This window comes from Chanos chanos, chromosome 3, assembly GCF_902362185.1.
Source record: "Chanos chanos chromosome 3, fChaCha1.1, whole genome shotgun sequence".
NCBI classification, from domain to species: Eukaryota; Metazoa; Chordata; class Actinopteri; order Gonorynchiformes; family Chanidae; genus Chanos; species Chanos chanos.
Window position 1 is genome coordinate 14893097 of NC_044497.1, and position 14926 is coordinate 14908022.

A 14926-nucleotide genomic window follows, 5' to 3' on the forward strand; every position below is an offset into this window, starting at 1 on the left:
AAAAAAAGAAAACAACCATACATTAAATGGTTGTGAATTCTATCCAATCAGTTTTTCATGACGGACGGATGTTGCCTGTGATATGTTCTTTATGTTTTCCCATGTCAGTTTCTCCTTTTTTTCTTTGTGCTGGGGAAAAGTAGGGTATACTGCTTGATCTGTGTTATCCATGGCATTTCAGGGGCCCTCCAAAGACCTTGTAATCCATACAAGTGTGGCTCTAATGTCATTATGAAGGGAAAAAAAAAAAACGGAAGAAAGAAAAAAAAGTCAGTCTCGCTTTTCTGTGAGAGTTCTAATATTAGAAGATGGCTTGGGGGTCCAGTTTGCAAAGGGACGTCAGAATTCCTCAAGTAGAAAAAAAAAAAAAAAAGGCCAAGAATTAATGACTAGAGAAATCTATCTTGCAGACAGGGTAAGTAATGTTTAATTTGCATTAGTGTTCACCAGGGCTTTAACATACAAGGTTAAAGAATGCACTGTTGCCCCAATTCTTAAAGATATTTAACGGTTATTTACTGAATAGAGACTGGAAAGGTTGAAAGGGTAATAGAGTAACATTCTTTTTAGACCTGAGCCACAGTGAACGCAACTGAATATTAATGTATTGAAATTTAATTCACATCCTTATGGGGTTTATTGTGCACTAAGAATGCAGAGTGTGATCTAAAGGCACACGGTTTTAACTGTGTTTAAAGAAATACATCCTCAGGGCTTTGTTGTTTCTAACTTCTCCATAAGATTTACATAATAAATTGGCAACAGTCCATAAAATGGGGAAGAGAGAGGTGTGTAAGAGGTAAGAAGAGCATGTAAGAGGAGAGAGTGAGAGAGAGAGAGAGAGAGAGAGAGAGAGAGAGAGAGAGAGAAGTGTTTGAGCATTGGCCTCTCACATGTCTGGTCTATCCTGTCACCCTTGTGCCGCTGATATGTGGCCTCCACGGGATACAGGCCTGTCATTTGGGGCTGCCCCCCCCACCCTGGCTGTCATTGCCTGATGTGGGCTAACCAGAGCAGGCCAGTGGGGGCTCTGAAAGGGAACACCAGAACCAGTAGTTCATTTAGACACATGTTTGATCAATGAGGTGGCTCTGTATGGACTGGGCCTCGGCTCAAAGGCGTCACCACACTCATCTCTGTAAACCACCCCACATCTCTTTTGGGACAGGCACAAGAGAGAAGAGCTCCTACATACTCTCTCTGTCTGTCTCTGTCTGTCTGTCAGTCTCTCTCTGTCTCTCTCTGTTTCTGTCTCTCTCTACTCACTCACTCTCTTCTCTCTCTCTCACTCTTTTCTCCCTCTGTCTGTCTGTCTGTCTCTCTCTCTCTCTCTATCTCTCTCTCTCTCTCTCTCTCACTCTCTCTATCCAAGTGGCCTAAGGTCTGAATGTGGTATATGACATTTATTTATTCTCTCTTTTTTAAATTCATTTGTGAGTCCACATGGCCTCTTAGCTTGTTTTAATGCGTCAAGGTGCTTTGAGACTGCTTTACCTAGTGCCTTGGCTCGTGTGAACAGACCATTGAATGAACATTAAGGTATTAGGGGGGCCGACACTTGATCCAGCCAGTCCCATGTTTCTCAGCACAGATTTCTTCTCCACTTTTTACCCTCTGCATATTCATCAACGGCGTAATCTCCGTGGCATGTTGTCATGGGAGCGGGAGCGATAACCTGAAGAGTTCATTTATGAGAATGTTTATGTGTGTGTGGGAATGTCAGAGAGCAGAAGGTTGCTGGAGAGGGCTCAGCTGAGTGTGGGCATACATGATTTATACAGTTTACCAAAAAAAAAGATGAAGAAGTAAAGGAAAGAGAAGGTAAAAAATTGTTGGTGACCTTCCACAATCACCTTTTACGGTCCCCATCATCAATACCTTCATGTTCGCAATGCAGTCTGTCAGCTGTTCTTTCGTAAAAAATAAATGTAAAAAATAAAAATAAACTTTCGCACAGCATATCGTTATTCATTTTAATTGTCATAGGCACAATATGCATGATATCAACCTTCATGGGATGTTAAAATTAACATGTATATTTTTACACTTGAGTCGCTGCTTGTGAAATTGACCAATAAATTGCAAGCATTTGGAATAAATACATGGATCTCAGTAGAGGGACTGTTAAGTGTTTTGAATACAAGCTGCATAAAGAAAAGAAACCCCACATTTTGTAATTCAGTTCAGTCTTTGTTCAATTATAACATGACAAAGGGAGAGAGCTATCAGCTGAGGCCCTGAACATTCCACAGGTTTTATGTTGCTCTATCTTGTTTTCCACATGTTTACCCCATTGGACAGAATGAAATTAAATATGATGACAAGCTTATAACAGCTCCAGGCATTGCCTTCCATCTGTGGTACAAAGCCATTTAGACTCAAGCCAAAGCTTTTAAAAAAAAGGTTTAATTGTAGTGAGGGAAACCAACAATTCATTTTCCAAGCCCTCTTGTTTGCAATGTACATAATTATCATTTGTTTTAGAATAATGGCATGATCTGCTATGACTTAAAGCAAATGATTACATGTGAACTTTGCTTTCCTGTCCCATGGTCAAATGTCAGATAATTGGATCCATGTTTATTTGAGTTCCTTTGCCCTTTGGTTTTTTTTTCTTCTTCTTCTTTTTTTTAATTCTACCCAAAATCAATTGCACACTTGATCGTAATGGGTTTGTAATCTCTGTCAAAACAGAAACAGCTGCGATATATAAAGTTGCATTGAATGACTGTGGTTGAAACCTTGTACTTGGGTTCAAAATGTCAGACTGCAGTTTGGGGAGTTGGCATTGATTTGTGTTCTCAATCCTGGCTAACAGAAGAACAAAGAACAATCTAAGAGACTACTGCTGGACAGCCACCTTTCTTCCTCTCAAAAGGCCTGCCTTGAAATTCCCTGTAATAGAAAGTACATGAAATGAGATAAAACATTATACTATAAAATTGTGTGAGGAGGTTATATATATATGTGTGTGTGTGTGTGGTGTGACAGTTAGGTGTGTGTTAACTTACATGAGCGTTCTCATTTAGTTTCTTGAGAATCAACACACATTTTTATCTCCTCTAAGCCCCCCAGGCCCAGGGCACAACGTGCGTTAGGTTTGTTGAGAGAGAGAGAAGTTATGTTTGCTGATGTTTCTATAGTTGGATCCATTTTCACAAGGTTAAAGTCAAATCAGCTAGATGCATGCTAAATTCATTTGTGTCAAACTGACTATGTAAGTGTTTAACTGCATGGTGTTTATCAGTGCTGATATGCGCTAAAACATTATTCATACTTTTGTGTAAAAAAAAAGAGAGAAAAAAAAAACATACTATTAGGATGCACTTTGTTTTCTCACTAAATCCACACCAGATTTGGAAACTACCTCCTGGGACTTGGAGAGAGGGAGAGAGAGGGACAGAGAGAGAGAGAGAGAGAGAGAGAGAGAGAAAGAGAGAGAGAGAGAGAGAGAGAGAGAGAGAGAGATGGGGGGGCAGAGAGAACAGTGATCACCACACGCTCTTCATCCCTTACATCAGTTAAAGATGCCTGTTGGACAGCACTAATGGGATGCTCAGTCATGCTGTATGAGGCTCGTTTGGATTCTAAGCGGTTTCCTTCTGTCCATATTTATGCCACAGTCCACAGACTGTCACTCCCCTCTCAGCACTGCACCACCGAGCTGAACTACCATTTCCTCCTCCGCTTGTACACATCACATCAGCATCTAACATTTCATCATTCTGCAGCCTGAGAGTAAATAAAACATTATTTTTTTAATTATGAAAATGGAAAACCTCATAATTGCATGAAACATGGAATCCATGTTTTGTTTTGTTTTTTCTCCTGCCAATGATCACAGAGTATTTAGACTGTGCCGGTGTCATTGTATAGTGTGAACTATATTACAATACAGTATTTTGGCTGTGCACGTCATTTTTGATGTATCATATTACAGTGTTGTGTGTACAGCCATATAAATGGTAAAATCTGTATTGTAAATGAATGTACCTAGATAGATAGATAGATAGATAGATAGATAGATAGATAGATAGATAGATAGATAGATAGATAGATAGATAGATAGATAGATAGATAGATACTCTATTGATCCGGAGGGAAATTTAGGAAGAAAGTTGAAGAAAGAGTAGAAGAACACACTACACAGACAGAGCAACTGGTGAGGCTCCCACTCGCGTTGACGCTGGATGTGCGAGGATGTGTAATAATTCATCTCCTATTGCCTAATTTAGACATAAACAGGTGTTTTTTCACTTTGTGTTCAATCATAGACCATTCTAGGCAGATCAGCTGAGAAAACACAGATAAGCATATGCAGCGTGCAGCCCATCAGCTGACTGGGTTTCTCAGCTTCTAATCGTCAACACGTTTTCCTTGAATCCCCCACACAGACGAAAAAGAGAAGGTCAAATTCAATGGAATCGAACAAAATATGCACTTCTTACAATACAACTGTTATTAATCCAAAAATAAGAGGTAAAATGACTGACAACCCTGTTTCCAGTATTTTGTGTACAGTCTACTTTCAAGAGTAAAAGCGCTTAGACCTGTTCTAAGACGGTTTGTGAAGAGGAAACAAACAGTGAAGAACTGACTGGGAAGGTATTTATACCAGTCCCTTGAACACTTCAAATGCTTTAGTATCTGTTCCTCAGGTCTGCATATACTGTATGAACTAGCCTCTTCAACTCAAACCACTGGTTTTCAGTGAGAAACTGGTCTGGAGTCTGAGTGGACCATTGCAAAATATTGATTTTGTGTTACTTTTACTTTTTGTTCAAGGACTGGGGCGTGTTCATGAAGTCATTGTATTGCTAGAAGATCGAACTGCAACCAATTTTCAGACTCTTTGGAATGGGAAATGTAGTTTTGTAGTTTTGGTTAAAAATGTCCCAGCACTCAGCTAGAAACGGGGGCCTTAACCCCTGATCTTAACAATGATCCCACAAACATTAAACTTCAAAAGAAAAGCAGTCAAATAATCTCAAAGACTCTGGAACATAGTTTAAAGTGAGTATGAGGCTCTTTCTACACACACGTCTTCCTTCTGACACTAGACCTACAGCTGGTATCCATGGTTAGCACTGCTAGAGGCTCTTTTTTAAGCCTCCTGATATGCAGATGGTATCCGATCATTGAGCAGGAATTAAAGTGACCATTAGAAGTCGTACGTTTGGAGATTAGGTCACTCAAAGTTACAAACTCAAGGCCCTTGTCACTTTTTTCTCTCATCCTAATCAATTGTGTCTATCATTTTAGAAGTCGTTCTTCTGTCTACTTCTCAACAAGTATACAAAACCAGTGAATATCTTATTTGAGAATTCTTTCATTTGAGTCAATCACAATTATGTGAAAAATGTGAAATGTGACAAAAAAAAAAAAAAATCCAGTTAACTTCGAAAAATTTCTCCACTAAGCAGATGTCAAGACAACGACATATTCATCAACAGCACAGATAGATTAAATATATAAGAAGTTAATAATAGTCTCCCGTTTTATGGGATGTGACCGATTCACTCTTATAGAAAATTATATTTGGCTGTTGCCAGCATTACAGAAAGGCATATGAAGTCATCTTCCTAATTTGAAAGAAAATAAAATTGTGTGTGTGTGTGTGTGGGTGTGGGTGTGTGTGTACATATATATAAATATGCAAATGCAGGAGAAGAGAAATACAGACTACTACACCACTGCCTCTGGGTTTAAACAAATACACATATCATGTTTTTCACAAATTATGGTCTGTACACTTTTATGTGTGTATCTCATGCTAGTTAACTCATTTGTGATGTCACTCTCTATTGAAATGAATTCTGTCTGGTTTTTGCATTTGTTTTAGTAACATGTTTTTATTGCTTATAGATATTACATGCGATATATGTTATCTGCTTTATTAGTGTGTAAATGTATCTGTATTAGGCTAATGGTGTCTTCTGTAGCACATGATTGTCTCCCGAGTGGTGAAATTTTCTTCTTTTTTTTGTTGTTGTTGTTGTTTTATAGATTTGAGAAGTGTATTCTAAGCAGACAGATGTATTCCACGGTGGTGAAAATCTCCATGCAGAGCGTGGGGAGTACTGAGGTGAGCTGGATTAGCCCCCATAGAGGCCTTTGCCATATTAAATCACCCAGCAGTCAAAATGAATGTGCCAGCCAGCTACCGAGGCCTGGAGGCCACTACGCATACACGTTCTCCTCCTTTCTCTCTCTCTCTCTCTCTCTCTCTCTCTCTCTCTCTCTCTCTCTCTCTCTCTCTCCCACACACACACACACACCTCGCCCAAAAATGAGCTCCTGACAGCGGCTTAATAAGCTCCATAACCACACTCTCAAAAGGGAACTCCTGCAAATCCACTATAAATCCTTAATATGGACTCATTTTTCCTGCTATTACCTGTACATGTCTCAAGGCTAAGAACTTTGAATAATATAGTTAATACCGGTATTGTGTAAATAGACTTTGGAGGTTATTTTGTGTATGAAATATAAAGATCACAAACTATAAAAGCTGTGTTTTCAGTTGTTGAAATCAGTTTCATTTTTGGCAGAGATGCATTTATGGAAATGTGTTTAATATGTATATGTGTATTTAGCTGACATGTTAAGAGGACTGAGAACAAAATCAACTGCAGGCGATTCTCTGAAATATGTTTACTTTATGATGATAAATAACAAGCTTACTCTTTTTTATCTTGTTTTGTGCTTTTAATAATATGCATTTTGAAGGGTGTATGTTCCTGTTATTCGATAGAAGTCATCGCCTGCAGTAATATTAAAAGCGACGGGGATATATACAAATTTATGAATAAAGATTACCGTTGTGGTGACATGACAACCCTATTGAAATAGCCTGCATTTCTCTTGAAGAAGCACCATAAGAATGGAAGTGACAGATTACAGATAGCTGGCATTAGAAGAAATGAAAAAGAAATCAAGGTGAGCTTCCCCTTAATCCCTTGTCCCTCGGATGGGATGTCTATCCATCACAGAGGAAGAATGTGAATCCCAGGAGGAAATTACTTGGACCAAACGCACATTATGAGTGGTGTGTTTTAATATCCCTCTCACTATACTCCAGAGAGAGAGAAAGAGAGAGAGAGAGAGAGAGAGAGAGAGAGAGAGAGAGAGAGAAAGAGAGAGAGAGAGAGAGAGAGAGGGCAAAAACTAAAACCCAAAAAAAAAAAAAAAAAAGTCCATCTGCGAGTTCTCATATTCACGATACCTTGAATGCATCTGCATACTGTCATGCCCTTTATTTTCTAAGATTGTAAAGGCCAACCTTTCAAGATATTAGATTGTGTTTTTATTCTGGACGAGGAATATCTGTATGTCTGTCTATGCATCCATGTCTCCCTATCTGTGTGTGTGTGTGTTTCTCTCTCCCTCTCTCTCTGTGTGTATGTGTGCGTGTGTGTGTGTGTGTGTGTGTGTGTGTGTGTGTGTATGTCTGTGACCTGATCAAGAAAAGGGTTGTAGGAACTGTTTCCTGCCCGTAGATAAACCTTGGAGTCAAAAGAGTTGACTCTATACAAGCCTGTAAAATTGATTTAGTGTATCAGCCAGTGACTCTATTTCCCAGTCTAAATGAACAATTGTTGTGGTTGCAGGCACCAGACCTTGGGGAAGAAATGGCTCCTGTTTAAAGATTATGCCTATCAGCCTTTCACACATAAATAGTGGTGGTCTTTAGCTTGAAAAAAGAAAAAAAAAAAAGAACTCTGTAGATATCTGGATTACAGCCTGTAGCTCTCTTTGTTTCCACTGCCTGGCAGTAAAATATGTCAGTCTGTCACCCACCATCATGTCAAGAGCAGACTTTGTACCGTTCAGCAGGGCACATATGAGGAGATACCATCACATGAGCATCCTGCCATGGCATTTCAATGTCAAACTGGTTTTTACCTAGTCCATTCAATCAATCCGTTGCATTCATTTAGAATGATTATAATGGATTATTTTGTAGGATGTGTCATAACAGCAGTGTGAATAATGCTTAATAAGCAGTATATACGCAGTTACAAACCCACTGTGATGGTTTGTCCATCATGTTGTGGATTCTGTGCCATTGTGTTAGTGTGTTGGAATACAGGTGTAAAGAAAGATACAGTGTATTTTGTGCTGCTTTTAAAACATTTTCCATGTGTGTAGAGGGTAGAGTATATTGTAAATAAGGACTTTCAGTCTCCCAGTGACATACCCGCACCTACAAAATATGAAAAAGCTGAAAAAATAAACAGTTTTCTGCCTCTGCCAAACAACTGGCAGACTAATTAAAAATAAATAAAAAACGTATATTTTACTCGGCAGTGAGTCATTCAGATTTGTCTTTAAAATAAAGGGGATGTAATTAACCTCAGTAGTACCTCTAGTTAAGTGTTAAAGCTGTAATCCAATTATCACCTTTGCCGTTCAAAGTGCTAATAGGTTCAAAAGGTCAAGAATCTCAAGGTAGCTAAATTGACTTGTAATTATGTCTGAAGCTAAAAATGTGATATACATCAGTCTGATAACTGCATAACACAACTTTATTGTATGCTGAGAGAAAAGAAAACATTAAAATGCTTTTAAAAAAAGATTGTTTTACTTCACGCCATTTGCTTTTTTTTTTTTGTTTTTGTTTTGTTTTGTTAGCTTTTCTTAAGTTTTCAAATAAAGAATTGTGACAAGAAGTTCTGAAGTTAAGTTTTTTCCCCACTCTGTGGATGTTGTTTTGTGTCCCAACCACTCTGGAGCCCAAGGCTATCAAAGTTAGTGAGAGAGTACTTCATCTGATGAGTTCCTTAGGTGGTCCCCAGTCCAGCTGAGTTAGATGCTCTTACAATCACAGAATCTTACAGAAGGAAGTCAAAGCACAAGCACTGTGTTTAGAAGCCTGGGAGGATGCCATCCTGAATAGACCACTTGATGTTTCACAATGAAAATGGCATAAGTGACAGAGAACAAACCCAGAGTGACCTTCAACATGAACAAACCCTTTGAGGTCTCTTTGCCCTTTAGAATACTGCCCATTTGTTGAATTAGTGATTCTGACACTAACACAGTGTAAATCTTGACACTAGAAATGTGCAGTCTAGCCCTTTTCACGCAGAAACTCCAGCAGACACCCAGAGACACTTTCTAGCAACTTCTCCCTGTCTGCCAAACCCTTACTCTGATGAACACAGCTGTAGCACTACAGTATCTCCACCAACATAGATCTCTGCTTTACACATGGTTTGTCACAAACCACAGAAAAGTCAAGGTCTGGTCCACGAGCATTCATTCAAAATGTAGTAGGTGACCATACTTTCATACTGTTTACACCATACTTTTACACATTTATCAATGTACAATTATATCATGAAAAAGAAATATTTTTTACATCTATCTATCTATCTATCTATCTATCTATCTATCTGTCTGTCTGTCTGTCTGTCTGTCTGTCTGTCTCTCTCTCTCTCTCTCTCTCTCTCTATTGGTATTTGTGTATATACTGTATACTCCTCTGGACATATTTTAAGAGGCCAAATCCAAACAGTTCTCCACCTCCTGAAAACTCAGTCATACTCTATTGCTGAACTAGAAGAGCACCTCAGCAGTACCGCAGCATCATTCTGTCCACAGAGCCAGTGTTAGCAGTTTTACCCCTTTATCTCTAATGTCCTGGATCCAGCACTCTGATTGGAGACCAAAACCGTGGGAAGCAAATGTGGCTATATCCCATAAAAGCAGTCAAGCTTTCTGTGGTCCAATCCCTGCAGCTCACTGGCACCAAATGTACCAGACTGAGCAAACCGGGTCTTTTGTGAGCAGTGTTAGAATCATTTTGCATCACTCCAAACTGCGACATGTCCGTTTAGAGGCTGCTGAATCGACGCTTTAATCTCTCCCATGGAATCATTTTTATACCTGTTTAAGTGGTCAGTTTGTCAGAGAACGTGGTGCATGTATTATTGGATCAAAGTTGCACAGTACAAATGAAAACCGAGAATAACGCTCTTTACTGGGGCAAATGAAAACGGGCTGATACATTTAGGACTAATGCGAAGGCAGATGCTGCATATTTTCTGCCGCTGGCTCAGAGAAAGAGGGATTTTGATGTGTTGGAATGCAGCACTGCACTCTCGCAGTGAAGCCCTTGGATATGAAACGCCACGGAACACTTTTGAAATGCGGAGATGAGATCTTTGGTTGCCTAGTGCCCTATCTCAGACGGTCTCTTTGTTAAAGATGATATCCCCCCTGGGTTGCCAAGCTGCTCCCTACCTCCGGAATCCCCCCCACCACACGGGCGGAGAGCATGGAACAAAGCGCTTTCACATACCCATTTTCATATGTTAAAGACGCCACTTTCCTAGGGTTGTGCTTCCCAAAAACACACAGCAGTAAAGAGAATTCAATGTTAACCATATTAAAAAACTGCGCATTCATATTTCATACTGCCCACATTAATTCTGACGTGGAGGTGCTGCAAGGAAACCTGACATCAAATATTTCTCGCTCTCCACTCAGGAGAGAAGAGTTCCCGAGAGAAAGGGGCCCTGGTGCATTTGTCTGGCAGGTACTGCAAAACGCTCATTTAGTATTGCCTACCACACTGGGATGTAAGACCGACATGTCTACAGGCACGTGTGTGTGTGTGTGGGTGTGTGTTTATACATGTATATGTCTGCATTTAGGTGCATACCCAAACACTTTTGTTAAAAGCCATATTTTTTGGAATGAGAAATGAATACATTTAATGACACTCAAATATGATATGTTCTTCATCTGTTCAACACTCCAGTACTTCCCAGTGCTGTGGAACACGTGTATTTCGAAAGTGCTTTATCTGGAGAGGGCGGATGTCACATAAAAATATGACAATGCACTCTGATAGTTTGCTTTTCAGCTGACTTCGCACAGTCAACATGTAAGCAAACCCTCTCTCCTCCACCTTTAAACTAACACAAGCCAACAGTAACACAGAGACCAACGGCGAGAGGTAGCAATGCAGCACAATCAATAGCCTATCAAGGCACAGCGGGATGGGCACACAGCATCCTCCAAACCCTAACAGTGACATCGTCAGGGAACAGAAAACAGGGATGAATAGATGAAAAAAAAAGAAAGGAAGTCAGATTGTGAAAGACTGAAAGAAAAAAAAACATTTAAAGGGGTGAAGGCTTTCGTTTTGCTTTACTCTTCCGCTGGAGGTGAAATTCCTTTTTTTTTTTTCCCCCCCAAGCCTCGCATATGCACGAGGATCTCGTCTCTGGTCGCTCTGAAATTCCAATGAAGCGGCAGAGGTGCATAAAGCAGTGGCCTGCGCCCACTCTCTCTCTGCTGTACCGTTCTCTACTGTGCTCTGCTCCACTGCCTGAACAGAAGGGACAGGAAATCATTACAGTCAAAACATCTCTGCCAAAGGTCACTTAAATCAGGGAAATTAAATTAGTCACCTTGAAGAGAAGCAGGAGCTCGCTCTAGCAGAGGGAGGCAGAACTGCAACACACACACCCACACACACACACAGAGAGAGAGAGAGAGAGAGAGAGAGAGGGAGAGAAAGAGAGAGGGCTGTTAATACTGTCTCTCCTATCCTTCATCTCTCTCATGGGTAGCTAATCTCTTCCTGTTTATCTAACTGAGAGATGCGAGATACTGAGGGATGTCTTACTTTAAGGCAGATGCGCTGTACATGGTTTAAGAAAAAAAAAAAAAAAGAAAGGAAAAAAAAAAGACACTGTCAATAGTGACAAACCAGATAAAGAGCAGGGTGCGGTAAATGAATAGCAAACGCAGTGTGAGCATGCCGCCCTTCACGTCCCAGTCTGCCAAGCTCAGGGCGGAATACAGATCAATAAAACAATTCAACTGTGTTTTTGTTAGCAATTCAAACACTGGCAGAGATGACTCTGAGGCCTCATTAACCATAAAGTAGACGTAGAGGTCTCTTTCTCCCATCAGCCGTTGCTTCTCATCCTGAATAATCTGAAAGGAGAGGTGAAGGGTAACCTCCGTGTGTTACTTACTGCTGATTATTTGTTACAGCTAATGCTCACAAACACATACACACTTACACACACACACACACACACACACACACACACAGGAAAATATAAAAACACAGTCAATGAAATAGTACTTTTAAACAAATTGATGTTTTTTTTTTTAACGAGATGTAATAAGCATAAGTCTCGGAGCTTAGGGGTATTTAAACTAGAGCAGTATCTAACTCCAAATCCTGCAATTATCATTCCGGGGGATTTTTCTGGTCTTCCTGAGACACACAAGGAGAAATGGAAAAGGTCGCGATTCTCTAATGTGCTTCTATTGTAGGAAACAGGGGGACAGCCATGCTTCTGCAGATTCATTAAGGGGCTATTCATTTGGTCATTTGTGAGAACACATTAACAAATGTCAAAAGCGCCATAGACTCCACTGTATTTATAGATCCAGTGAAGGAGTGTTCAGAATGGTCCTATATATCATCAAGTGATATGAATTATATAGGTAATGGTGATAGATGTGAGCAATTTATCACACATAACTCTTATAATCCATTTCACACATGTTCATCAATGAAACTCCCTTCCATGTGATGGAGTTAGAAAAGTAAGGGATTGTTTTGTGGGGATTTTTTTTTAAGGTTTGAAGTTTTGAAGATTTCATGATTGGTAAAGCCTGTTTTTCTAGATCCTTTAGCGAAAACAGGTCAGCTGTACGCAGCGAGGCAAATCAAGCCATAAGCTGCTTTTACTGTGTGCATACATTGTGTGTTTGCTTTAAAATTTAACTTCCCGCCGTATGTTCAGGTTAATTCTACATGAAAACATGGAAAGCAGTGGTGAAATGTGAAACAAACTGAGACTAACTCAGTTTCCATTTTAGAATTGGCCCCAACAGTGTTACTCTAATCTCTAGTAATGTGAGCTAAGTGTAATGTTTGAAGTTAACACTTACTTAAATATTGGGTGGGTTAAAATGTGTATATACTGTATATAAGTTCATGAGCACTTTTTCAAGAATATACACATATACTGTAAATATTTAAAGACAACTTGGACTTTTCTCAAAGGACAGCTGTAGTGCCTTTAATGTATCTCCTCTCCATTCTGTGTGTGGGGAAGTAAACTTTCATTTTCAAACATTTCTCTGATTTGGTTTTAAAACTGCTGAGATGTTTAAAAGTCTTGTGTCTGAATGTTTGAGAGATTTTGTTGTTCCACATGGACACCAAGAAACCTGACTTAGCATAAAACTAATTTTACACACTTCTATTAGATTAAAGAGAACTGCAGTATCCACTGAGCTTTTAGGCCCAAAAGTACAGAAAACTTTTCAAAAAATTTCTTTGAGAAACTGTTTATATGAAATAGATAGAGCAGTAGATGAGTAAAGAGAGATCGACCAGAGTATCAATGTCAGTGTCAATGCTGCACTGTGTCTCCTCTGCCTCCCTGGTGTCCTCAGTAGTTTTACACAAAGAGGTTCTGGGACCCAGAAAACCGGAAAGTGTAACAAGCATCCTCTCAGTTTAGAGACTCACTTTGTGCTTCCCTGTACAAATTTTCTCTACTGTTCCAGTTGACTACGGCAAATTTGGCTTCTGCCTCTAGGGGTACATTGCAAATGTCGTTAAAAAGGGTTGATCCAGCTTAATTTTACTTTATTACATTGAGCAAATTCCAGTGAGCTAGGCCCGGGATGACTACTGGTTATTATTTACAGCTTATTAGCCTGATACAGCAAGGCATTACTTAACACCATGCTGTGTTCTCTGCCATCTTGTCTGGGGTACCAATCCCTCATTGGATAATTCTGTCATTACAAATACACTTCCCTCGTTGTGCTTGCACTTTTCTTAAAGACAAAGAGACCTGAAATGGTTGTTATCGCTCTGGGTTTAGGAAACGAACGTGTAAATGAAACATTGTTTGGCTATAATGTTAACATATTGCTGTGCTGTGATGCTGGTTTACTTGGTTAATTAAGCTTGAATGGTTTCACTGTCTTTTGTAGGAAAGAAAGAAAGAAAGAAAGAAAGAAAGAAAGTGTCAAAGAAAGCACTGAGTACATATTCAATGTGTTTTGCAAAAGAACAGATTCTTCTCTCATTAGCATGTCTGTTTGAATTCGGTCCTATAGCACTTTTAGCATGAGATAAATTTAACTTTAAATACCAAAAACATGGTAAATAGACACAAATTTACAAGAGACTTTCTGTTCTGTCATAGTGTGCATGAAAGAGATTAATTGTTTTTCATCTAGTTTGTAGTCTAGCTTTAGACAAAGACGCTATGCTTGTATGAAGGTCAATACTTGATTTGTTCTTACTGTGGGCATTCTTCTCATTGGCCTGCGGGTAGCTGGCCATTGCAACTGGTTCAGGGTTATGCTGTGTAGGGTTGTGCATCTCTAAATCCCTTGGGCTCTAGTCTGACTAACTCTGAAACACATTATGGTCTTCCACAAATGTTTCCTGCATTCGACTTCATTACATAATCCATTTTCTTTTACAGTACTTAGAGGATGTTTTCACCTTACCGGTTCTGCACAGGGAAAACTTACATTCTGCAATAAAGATAAGGAACATCTTGTTTTCAGGGCCCAATCTCCATCTGCAATTTTCTGACCAACAGTGAATCTGATAATTCAGTATGTTCTGTCTCGTAAGTGTACAGTCTTAGAGAGAGGAACAGTATGTGAACAAATACACTCTGCTTTTTTATGGCATAACAGCTACTTTTCTCCTAATTTTATAGATCCTTCAAGCTTTATTGAAATATTATACTGTCCAAACCAATATAATTTAATAAAATATGCTCTGAAACATCTTAGAATGTAAACAGTGCAATTGCTGCATGATTGGGCTGAGTGGGTGAATAATGAATTAAAAAAGAAAAAGAAAAGAAAGAGAAGAGCGTGCGGGCTGATGGACAGCTGTATGTTAGTGGACTGG